At 45.7% G+C, this 8,809-nt stretch overlaps 1 long non-coding RNA gene across 1 annotated transcript; it reads left to right on the top strand.

Annotated features, from left to right (window-relative positions):
- The first annotated feature begins 137 nt into the window (after positions 1-137).
- Positions 138-8,446, top strand: LOC112125848. The gene is made up of 8 exons (XR_003370219.2): positions 138-335; positions 4,506-4,583; positions 4,833-5,196; positions 5,608-5,785; positions 5,905-6,249; positions 6,358-6,821; positions 6,970-7,057; positions 7,183-8,446. It is a non-coding gene; the product is annotated as an uncharacterized LOC112125848 (long non-coding RNA).
- Positions 8,447-8,809: the final 363 nt, after the last annotated feature.

An 8,809-nucleotide genomic window follows, 5' to 3' on the forward strand; every position in this document is an offset into this window, starting at 1 on the left:
AGGAGGTGAGCGTTTAGGATTCTCTTATTGCCAAATGGAACAGATCACGATGCATCGTGTACATTTGTGGGCCTGTAAAACTGATAATAAGCAAACAAGTTACCTGTCAAATGCTGATCTCTACAGCCACGGCTGTGCTTTTCAGGAACTAGTTTGTGAAGCTGATTTGTCTTTTCAGGAGATAAGAGTTACACATGCTCAGGATTTGAGTACAAAGGAATGGGAATGGAGCTGAACAGATCCAACACCTGAAAGGACAATTGGATCTCATAAGGGACAAAACCATGAAAAACACCCTTCATTCAATAAAGCAACAGAATCGGCTCTGAGGAGAGGTAAGAAAAGCATTTGGTAAGTCTAACAAATGACAGGTTTCAGAGTGGTAGCTCCCTTTTAGGGTCACGAGTATTTGGACAATAAAACTAAGACAAGGGGCCAGATCGTCTCCTGGTGTAAATCAGCATGGCTCCATGCCAGGCAATAGAAATACATAGATTTACAGCAGCTGAGGATCTGATCCAAGGCTTTAACTGTGACATGGGATTCAGCAAAGTGCTTGGAGAGTTTACTCTGGCTCCAGGCTTACAGCTGTGGTGCTAAGCGTGCTGGATCTGAGCATTCATTGAACAGGAGGTGAGGAAATTCCAGTCACTTCAGATTTATATCAGAGGGGTACCGTGTTAGTCTGAATCTGCAAAAAGCAACAGAGGGTCCTGTGGCACCTTTAAGACTAACAGAAGTATTGCAGCGTCTGATGAAGTGGGCATTCACCCACGAAAGCTTATGCTGCAATACTTCTGTTAGTCTTAAAGGTGCCACAGGACTCTCTGTTGCTTTTTTCTGATTTATAGAGTGTCCCATCCACAGACACAATGGCAATGGTGCCTGGAACACAATCAGGGGTAGGGGTTGGGGTAGGGGAGTGGAACATGCAGGAGAAACACAGGAGCCCAGCTTCCGGACTGTGCAGCCAAGACGCCATTTCGGGTTCTTCTTTAACCCCTATTTGTGTATCTGTTGAAGCGATGTGTACTTCAATGGATGGACAGAGCTCAGCTCGAATGATAGGACCCAGATTCATTGAGTAAGATCATTTAGAAAGAGGGGAGAGAGAGAGAGAGATGAACAATAGAAATAAAGTGTTCCTTACTCTTGTTCACTCTTTTGTTGCTGTTAAAACCCCCGGGGAAGGGAAACCCTTCTGTTCCTCATGCTAAGAGGGAGGAGGGGTCTAGGAATAAACCTACCCTCAACTTTGTTTAAAAAACCCCAAGGGAACTCAGATTTTAAACCCCCTGCCCTAAGGGAAGGCAGGCAGTCTGCCATCACCGTGGAGCTCCTGGCCAGATCAAACCAAATTGCCCAAAATGTAAGGTCACCCCACAATCTGCACCCACAACCTCCACTGTGAGTGCTAATGTACCACTGTGATCCTAGAGAGAGTTGTAGAGGAGGAGAGTGGCCTCAAACTAGATTAGGACTGAGTCTTGGGAAAGTAGAGAGGAATTTATGAAGAGTGCTCGAGTGACTAGCACTGAATGCGCAGGCTGGAGCCATGCGGCTTCGCAAGTCACGTTGGTTAAGGAAAGTCTGGGAAGGGAAGAGGACAGACTTCCTGGCAAAGGTTTAAATATTTTAGCCTAGGCTGAATTTTCTGTAACTGTGCCCCTAGCTAACGGATTTTAAGGGCGATGTTATTGTAGGCATCGGAAATTTGTTGCCCGCTGATATTTTAATAGGTAATAACATTTTCGCCAGGTCTAAGCATATTAATGTTATAACGCGACCCCAGAGCAGATATGGATCTGATTCACCTGCTCTATCTGTGGTCAGCAGGGCCGGCTGCGGAGGGGAGGGAAATGCCTGCAGTAGCAGCTTGCCTTCTGAGCAGGAATTGGAAAATTCTGTGGTGCTCTGGGCTTCAGTGAAACTCAAAAGGGGTTTGAGAAAGCCCCACCAGCTGAGCCTTCTCTGGACCAAGTGCTCATGTGACAGCCACATGTTCAAAATAAAGAGCAGTTCTCTGCATAGGGAAGAATCGAGCTGAACTGTGTATCAGGGCTTCCATACAAACTGCATCCCCCAATGCTCTACGGGGTGAAATAACACAAGACTCGAAGCAGGGCATGTTGCTGATGGCACAAAGCCATGGGGTAAAGACACTCAGAGCAGCTGGGCACCAGCAGCTCCTACTGGTTTCAAAGGGAGATGCAGGAGCTCAGCATGTGGCCAGTGACAGACAGAGGGACAGAGACACATGGAGCCAGGAGAGTAATTATGAGGCACAGGCAGAGGCGGAAGATCTGATTGAAGGCGAGCTCTTTCTACCAGCAAGTAGGGCCACAGGAGACTCTCTCCTCCCAAATACATGGAAATGGGGATGCTTGTCACTCAATAACTCATTTTCCCATTTACAGCCCCACTCGGTGACTGTAGATCTGCAGCGTAATGGAGCCATTTAATTGATCTCTGCTCATCTATTTTTTACTTCCACAGCCAGCCAGACCCATCTCCCTACAGCTCCCCTGGGAGGATGTGGGGCAGGTCACTTTCCTCACTCTGCCCAAATGAGGAGATGGTGACGATGACCCGCGACTCTCTCTTGTGATTCAGTGATTGTGGGTGCAGCCACCAGGGCTGCAGCGTTTCACACCAGGATGTCATCCAGAGCACATGGCTGTGGTCTGTGGGTCTGAGTATGGGGACCAGGGTGAAGGAATAGAGTCTTCTGGGACCAACCTGCTTCCACTGCTAAAGAAGGGAATGAAAGGGAGAGGGGGGGAAGGAGAATTGAATAGGTGATGGAGCTGAGGTAAGTGGAAGGAAAGGCAGATTGGGTAAGAGAAGGATTGGTAAGGGAGGGGAGGAGAGAAGTGGAAGGAATTAATGAAAAGAAACCCACTAGGGAACTGAGAAAGGAACAGAGAAATAAAAGAGAAGAGGAATGGAAGAGGAGAAGGAGAAAAGTGGCAGGGCAGAAGAGAAGGTGAAGATAAGAAAAAAGAGTGGAGAAAGCCAAGAAGAGAATGGAGGAGCACAGAAGAGGGGGTTGAGCATTTTGGGATTCAGCCCTGGCTGATGCTAAGGAAATCAGATGATTGTCCTTGTGAAGAGGTGAAATAAACAGCCATCTGGGACTATTAGGAGCTGAAAATGCAGATGCAATCCAGTCAAGCCAACCCACAGCATTCTTAGCAATGATGTTCAAGGCATGAAGACCTCCAGGAAGTTGAGTCATTTTGCAGTCCTCTACAATATGTGTCGTGGTTTGTGGGCTGCCCACATTGACATAGGGACTGTCTCTAAAAAGCCAGCAAAATTCCACTGCAGCACAAATTCCATGTCTGGTAAGAAACCAGTTCAGAAGGCTTCATTGCCTTCCTGGTCAATCAAACCCACGTTGTTGTTGAGTGCGGTCTAAGACAAGATAATTATTTGTCACTTTCTCTGCGGACCATAAAGCGCCCCATGCGTCCTCTACCGTAAATCCCTCTCCCGGTAAACTTATGTGCAACGGGCGACGTGAGGGCAGACGACCATTTGGGGGATTAAACCAGCCTTTAATTAATGGTAGATGTGGCATAGCCTGCAATTTCATCACGAGCTTTGCTGTGCTTTTCTCTCTGCGAACACTGGATGGAGTAATATTGCAGAGAACCGGTCCCCATGGTAGAGGAGTAGATTTAAGTGTGCCTGACATAATGCACATGGTGGAATTAAGTTGTACATCAGTCATGTTTGTCTGAGATGAGCGAGCCCACACTGGAGCTCAATACTCCACTGCTGAGTGAGAGTGACAAGGCTGAAGTGAATAATGTTTGGGGGTCGGCGCCCCCTGTTGTTCTGGGCAGTTTTCCAAGCAGGTTGTTGCATGTTTTGACCTTAGTCATTGTCTTTGTAAGATGATCATGGTGTATGAGAGTTCTATCGAATGTGACACCTAGATAGACAGGGTGTGGATCATGCTTTATTCGCTGACATTGAGAACTATGGTCAGCTCTCTGCCCACTTGTGCATGATGTAAGTGGAAGACACTCGACGCAGTCCTACTTCCACTTGATATCAGGCCCCACAGATGACAATAATTGGCCATAGCAGCCGTGTTTGTATTCCAAACACTCTCAGGTATGTCAAAGGCATGTGACCGAGGGCCGAGGCATATGCCGTCTGCATAGACAAACTTGTGAGATCCAGCATATGGTAGGTCATTCGAATACAAGTTGAGCAATGTTAGAGATAAAACGGATCCTTGCGAGAGGCTGATGTTTGTACATTTCAAAAGGAAATGGCCATAGCTGAGAGCTCTCTCCTTGGAAGGGATTCCTTTGCAACTGATGGTATTTTTATTTTTTCCTGATTTGACCATTGCAGCGTATTGTTTATCTGAGGCTCACAAAGAGATTTGACCCAGTCAAGAAAAAAATGAATGGAACTGATCATATCCCCCGAGAGGCACCTTCTCCTAGCACAGGAGCGGAAACCAGTGAATCTGTTTCTACTTTCAGGTGAAAGAAAGGCAGTGCTGACCTCTCAAGGAAGGAAGATTCCAAGACATGGCTGAACTTAAGAATGCAGGCAGGCAGGTAATGATACCAGTGCAGATGCAAGAAAAGCATCTTATGACTCCAGTTTGGGAAAAAGCCACTTCTACATCATTTATTAACCAATGTAGCTGGTTGCCCCTCTGAAAATCACAGCCAGGCAATGGAAAATCACGGACAAGGAGGTGAACAGAGAAGAGCATCTGGAAGCCAAATGAAGCACATGTTGACCGATGGCTCTGCATAGCTAGAAAAACAAATACAAATTCTCTGAAACATTGATGTTTGCAGGTAATCATCATTCAAGATGTGCGGGGACCAGATGACCACCCATGCCAGGAGGAAATGAGTGAAAGCGATTCTCCTGGGGAAGAGGTAAGAAATGCCCAGGCTCAGAGCACCCAAGTGGATATTAATGGATCTTATTAACTTGCAGGTAAAAGAACTGCTGCTGTTCTCACTTGTCAAGGGAAGAATGTGAGAAGCAGGTGCAGACTGTGCTAACGCAGTGTGTCTGGCCACCTGCTGAATCCACAGAGGGGAGAGAAGAGCATTCTGTAGCTATAGTCCTGGTAATGGAGAGCAGCCACCTGAGACAGTGCAGCCAGTTGCACTTTCCAGCTGTAAACATCCCTGCAGATCACGGACCAAGGAGGTGAGTTTCAAGTTTCTCTTATTACCAAATGAATCTTGTGCCAAAGCAGCAGTTGCCAACCCAATCAGGAATAAATACCAAATATTGATAATTCCAGCAGCAGATCGGACCTCTCCTGAAAGGAGAGCAGAGGCTGTTGTGCTCTAGAAGGAATTAATGAAGCTGATCTGTCCATGTCTATAGGTGAGAAACACCTTTCTGTACCATTCAAGTGGAAACGAATGGATCCTCTCCTACCTTCAGGTGCATCTGAACATTGAGGATATAAAAAACTTCAGGAAGCTCCTAGAAGAGCTGTGAGGGTTCTTACTGAAAGGAAAAAAGTGAAATTAATCACTGCTGCCAAGAGGTCAAGAACTCACCTTCTCTTGACTTTCAAGGTTAAGTTCCTGGATCTGATTATTCTTTCAGATGAAAGAAATGAAACTCATCTTGCATGCCAGGAGAGGAATACTGCGCGAGCAACCTGACCCATTGCGAAGTGAAGAAAGCATTTTTTCCTTGTGGATAAGGAATAGTTCAGGAACCTATGAAATCTGTATGAAAGATTGCAGGTGAATGTACCTCTGGTCAGCTCACCACAGCCTCGGTAAATATTTCTATATTGGTTATTTGCCAAGGGAATAAGGGTGGGGAAAGCACCATAAAAATGTAGAACACCACAAGATTGATTATAAGTAATGCTGTGTCAAAAATTGATTGTTACAGCTGATCACACATCCCAGGATACATGAAGAGTTGAGGGCCATAGCAGACAACAGGGGTTCCTCTTTACCAGGAGGTAAGAAATATACCCGCTTATCGCATCCCAGTGCAAATTCAAGACTTTGGTTTTTCTTTCAGAGCCTATGTTATATGTCAAGAGGGGAATGCTGCCAACTAATTGAGAACAAAGCAATGTATGTAGCCAGAGCTGCTGAGATGTAAGAGTAGCATCCTGTGAGTCTATTCACAGGAAAAGAGAGTAGCCACTTATCCCCAGCAAGTGTTAAACCACGCAGCTGGTTGCATCTCTCCAAACACAGCCACGCTCAGACCGTTCCCGGCAAGGAGGTGAGCATCTAAGGTTCCATTTTGCCACCTAAAGTAAATGAAAAATGATCATTTCAGTGAAGAGCCCTCCAGACACCAAACAAATCTGTCACATATTGATCATTACAGCACCTCGCACTTCTCCAGATGTCAGGAGAGCAGAGGGCTGTGCTTTGCAAGAAGCAATTAGGGAAGCTGATCATCCCCTTTCATGAGGTGAGAAATACACATTCTCAGAGAGTTCAGGTGACAATAATGGATCTGGTCAGTCTTTCAGATGGAAGAAATGCAGCTGATCTGATCTTCCCAGACAGGAAGGCTTGGAAGTTGCAAACAATCATGATAGCGATCCATTTTTGTTGACCAAAGGAAAAATGGAGCTGGGTGCTGGCTACAGGTCGGTAACATTAGTATTTAGACATCTCAGTAAATAAGAGGGCAACTGACCACAGTGGAGAGGTGAGTATTTGAACTGCTCTTGCAAGAGATTAGCTGTGCTACTGATTATATTTGTGCAGAATTGTTCATTGCACTTTATTGTCCTTTAGAAGTGCAGGAAGAAGATACATGAAGTGGATCATTTCTGTTTTGAGGTAAGACATGCTCCGTCTCATGGCAATAATCTAGAAGTCAATGATTCTGGGTACATTTTCAGATTCTTCAGCCATTCAGAGGGGAATACCACAAAACTGATGACGGCCATTCTTGCGGAGATCTAAGAAAAGCATCTCCTCTCTCTAGTTAAGGGACCACCTATCAAGATTTAGACATTGCAGAAGATGTTACCTCTCAAAAGGAGAGCAATGCTTATTCCATCACTGACAAAGAGGTGAGCATTCAATGTTCTCTTCATGCTAAATAAATCGGATGCAAACCAACATTTCAATGTAAGACCCCCAAAATCTGAAAATACTTAGTAATAATAAAGTATCTTTCAAATACGGTTTATTACAGCTGATTGGGCTTCAAGCTGTGGGAACAGTAGGAAGATTTATGCCAGGAAGATATACAAAAGGTGATTGTTCCTGTTGAGAGGTAAGAAATGCCTTCCAGCATTCCTTTGGAAATAAATGGATGAGACCATACTTTCAGGTACAAGAAATGCAGCTGATCTTCCCTTTGGAGAGAAGAAATCGACAAGCAGTTGACAAACTGCACAGATCAGCAAATTTCTGAAAAGAAATCAACTCAGTGACCAGATGGGGAGTAAGGAAAACTGGGACTTTCCCCTGTAGTACAATGAAGCTGGTGGTATATATGAAGAGAAGGGATCTAGGGTTAGCTGTTAGTGAATGAGCAATTGAGCTGTTTGTAATTTTCCAGATGATAGTAGCCCAGCTGGCCATGAAAAGTAAGAAAATACTTTTGTTTTTACACTCTGACTGGGTGCTGAACTATGCAGTTGGGTCTAACTCCGTCAGGTTATGGCTCAGAGAAAATTGGCTGTTCTAACGGGGAAACGGTGTAGCTGTCTCTGTCAGTTAGATTCGCAGTGCATCTGCTTCTGCTATGAGTGGTGTTGAAATCCACCTGGCAAGAGAGACACAAAGGAGCTGGTTGTGAATATAGAGAGAGGAACTGGAAGGAGAAGTTAGTGCAGGGGAAGAGGAAAGCAATATAAGAGGTTGTGTCTGTCAGGACTGATCAGTGGAGCTGGTTGTAACTGTCACAGGTCAGCAATATCTGGTTGTATCTGTGTGTTAATGAAGGGGCTGATTGATACCTGTCTACGGAGGAAGAGGCTGTTGGACCCACCAAGGATAAAGCAGTGCAGCTGGTCAGAGCAGCTAGTAGGGAAATGATGCTGCTGCTGGTGGTACTGGTGAAGAAATAGCATTCACCTTGACAGGGCTGTGGGAGGATTCAAATTCGTATCTGTTCACCTGCTGGGGGAAGGAGAGCAGTTGGTTCTGTCTGCCAGGATGGAAGCAATGAAGTGAGTTGTACCTTATCAGAGGAAAGCACTGGAGATTGGCGAATACTGGGACACAGACTGTATCTCAAGGTGTGACTGGGGCAGGGTGTGTAACCATAGCAACCAGTGGGTCCTTTCCCATTGTGGTCCTTGCTCGCATGCACAGGGTGAAACTGATCGCCATGATTGGGGTCAGGAAGGAATTTTCCTCCAGGGCAGATTGGCCAGAGACCCTGGAGGTTTTTCGCCTTCCTCTGGGGCATTGAGCAGGGACCAGCCCTTAGGGCCATTTAGAAACAGACAATAAAAAATAATAGAAAGTGAAATGTGTCATCTTTCATCATTGCCTCTGTGCTTCTTTAAAAAAAAAGTTGTCCTCCCCCTCCCCCATACACATGACCCTTCCCCATCTCTCTGCACCCAGGACCTTCCCTCCACGAGCAGTGTGTCACCCTCCCCCACCCCCTGCAATCATCACAGCTCTCCCCACTTGTTTCCTTTGTTTCCTCTCCCTGTATTTATTCTATTTCCTCTTCCATCCCCCCCTTTTCTGGGGCTATTTCCATCAGATCTTTTCTTGTCTTTTGTGTTTCTTTTTTCTGCTACCTTTTGTTTTCTATCTTTTCTCTCCATTTACTTCCTGCAATGGGGTGGACAAGGCCCAGA

This window comes from Terrapene carolina, unplaced genomic scaffold, assembly GCF_002925995.2.
Source record: "Terrapene carolina triunguis isolate 2854851 unplaced genomic scaffold, T_m_triunguis-2.0 Scaffold766, whole genome shotgun sequence".
Lineage (NCBI taxonomy): Eukaryota > Metazoa > Chordata > Testudines > Emydidae > Terrapene > Terrapene triunguis.